This window comes from Tamandua tetradactyla, chromosome 8 (assembly GCF_023851605.1).
Source record: "Tamandua tetradactyla isolate mTamTet1 chromosome 8, mTamTet1.pri, whole genome shotgun sequence".
NCBI classification, from domain to species: Eukaryota; Metazoa; Chordata; class Mammalia; order Pilosa; family Myrmecophagidae; genus Tamandua; species Tamandua tetradactyla.
Genome location: NC_135334.1, coordinates 61,230,752 through 61,233,681, shown reverse-complemented (window position 1 = coordinate 61,233,681; position 2,930 = coordinate 61,230,752). Strand labels below are relative to the sequence as shown.

Here is a 2,930-nt window from a genome sequence, read left to right as displayed (position 1 = left end):
AAGCTTGTGGCATGGGTGCTGGTGGTGGCGGTGGGTGACATGTGCATGTGAGATGCAGTGGCAGGCAGCAGGGACATGAGCAGCAGCCCCTACCACAGTAGGCAGCATGTGTGCAGCCTCCTCAGCTCTAGAAAAGCTATGGATGAGGGTGAGCATGTGGGTACTGGGCAGCTGCTGGTGATGCCACCTCCATAAACACTGGTTTAGAGCTCATTCACTCCACTGAGCCCGCCGGCTGGCTACACCCTCCAGGGTCCCTGCCATAGATGCCCCGATGACCCCTGGCCCCAGGCTGATGCTTTCACCATGGCCTTGGTGCCACTGTGTGCCCCAGAATGGCACGGCTTCACAAGGAGCAGGAAAAGGTGGTCATTCTGCCAAGAAAAAAACCCAGCATTGGAAAGAAGGTAGATAATGACTATAACTCCCTTCAAGAAAGACTCAGTACATTGCCTGATGAGTTGTTTTATGATATCATGGTACCATTTGGCCCCTTTGCCTTCATGCCAGGAAAACTTGTCCATGTTAATGAAGTCACTGCTTTACTTGGGGACAACTGGTTTGCAAAGTGCTCAACAAAGCAGGCTGTGGGCTTAGCTGAGCACAGGAAAGAACATATAAGAAAAACAATAGATGAATTTTAAAAAGCGATGAAAAATTTTGAATCCAGGGTTGAATTCACAGAAGAATTGCAGAAAATAAGTAATGCTGCAGATGATATTGTTAATGTAAGAAATTAAAAGTGATTTTTAATTCAAAGTAAAAATACTGAATTGCCCATAGACCTCACTCCAAACCCCCAAATCAGATATTTTGGAAGCAGATTTTTCTTCAAGTGATGTAAAATCCAATGATCTGCTTGCTGATGAGGAACTGTGGGTTCAAGCTGAAGAGCTAGAGCAACAGGAAAAATTGCTGGGTGTATTTGATGGTCAACCTGATTTTGGGATTTTCAGATAGAGAAGATACAACTTCTTCTGAAGAGGAAAAAGATCAAAACCCACACAGGAATGGGACCCATCAATTAATAGACTCTCTTACTCCTATCAGTTGTCATGAGGATTTTACAAATTCAGAGCTCTTCAATGGTCAAGCGAATAGTTAGTTGCATTGTTCTGTGAATGGTTCAAATCCCTATCCTAGTAAAGGCGGTGATGACAATGACGATGGTGATAATGAAAATGACCACGATGTTCGGGGGGTTGGAGATTTGAACCTGAGAGGGTCCAAATAAACACTGGGAAAAAACACTACTTTAAAATTTAGTGAAAAGAAAGAAGAAGCCAAATGTAAGTGAAAAAACAGCTCTGACGGGTCATTCTGCCCTGGAGCTGCCTACCATTAGGACTCCTGCTGACATTAACATTAATTTGTGGAGGTTGTGGAGAATATGTAAATCAATCCCAAGGTCTAAAACAGAGAGAGCAGTGCTTGTAGTGACACCAGTGAAAGCAGTGCTGCTCAGTTTGATAATAGACAGGCAGTTCTGGGGAGTAAAAGCTGTAAAGAAGTCACTTGTAGATACCAGTGAGAGCATTTTGGAAGAATAACAATAACAAAAAAATTACCAAAACAAACTCTTGCCCTTCCTTATTAGGAAGAACTTGGTTTTTTTTTTTCTTTTTTTCTGGAACTGTAATAGAAAAATTATTTTTATTACCCCCCTTAACACCTCATCCTGTGCTACCCACCATTCCAAAACCAAAAGAATTTTTGTCAGATGTATCAGAAGATACTACCAAGAGGGTTTCAAAGTTCAAAAATGCCAGATTGCAAAAGAAAAGCTAGGGCTTGCTTGGGAAATGGAAGTTTATATTCTGAAACCTAGTTTTGCATTTGTTTAGAGAATACAGCAAATATGTTACATGTAGTTTGAAATAAGGCATCCTGAGTGAATTTGACAGCAAGTTCTCTTGCCCTTAGAATGGTATTAAAATTAAATGTTTGAATACTTAATATTCAGCTTATTTTCTTAATTCCCTGAATACTATCAATACCCCTGACTAAGTTTGCCTTATGATGCACCGCAGCATTTCAAATTATTTTTCAAAGAATTTTGTTCTTATGCATTGTTTTTGTGTTTCAGTACAGGCAGTTTTTAATCAGCTGTGATTATGTGTACACCATATGGATTATTTTAAGGAAACTTAAAATTTCAAAAAAGATCCAACAATTATATTTCATTATTTGCTTTAGCATTTTAAAGGCACTTTAACAAAAATTATACAACTTACCTCGTAGGTTTTGCAGTTAGGTGGCTATTTAAAAACCTCTCCACTTTGAAAGTCATGCTATATCTCAAAGGCAGAAAGCTTACATGTAGCCTGTGGGAAAGTTTCTTAGATTGTGGCAGAACAGTATTTTGTATAACTTTTTTCAAATGAAAAATTTATAGGAAAAAAAGGTCCCACCCAACAATAGGTCTGCCCCCACAGGGAAGGATTAAAAGAACATAGTATTTTCTGGAGTAAATAACAGATTTAAACTAGCACCTAAATGTTAGTCAAATTCATTGATTCTTTTAAAGAACCAACTTTTGGTTTTGTTAATTATCTCTACTTTCTTTTAAATTCTCAATTTCATTTATTTCTTCTCTAATCTTTTATTTTTTTTTCTTCTGCTTGCTTTGGGATTTGTTTGCTATTCTTTGTCTAGTTTCTCCAGGTATACAGTGAGGTCTTTGACTTTAGCTCTTTCTTTTTTAAATGTACATATTTAGGGCTATAAATTTCCCTCTAAGCACTTCTTATGCTGTATCCCATCTATCTTGATATGTTGAAACTGTTACATATCTCAGAAAAGTCATGTTCTTCTTATCTAATCTTGTGTGGGCAGACCTATTGTTGGATGGGACATTTAGATTAAGTAGTTTTCATGGAGATGTGGCCTTGCCCATTTAGATGGGTGGGTCTTAATCCACTTATTAAAGT

The 2,930-nt window shown here is 38.3% G+C and overlaps 1 pseudogene; it reads left to right on the top strand.

The window, feature by feature from the left end:
- Positions 1 to 335: 335 nt before the first annotated feature.
- LOC143643431 (unconventional prefoldin RPB5 interactor pseudogene) lies at positions 336 to 1,788 on the top strand (annotated as a pseudogene).
- The last annotated feature ends 1,142 nt before the right edge of the window (positions 1,789 to 2,930 follow it).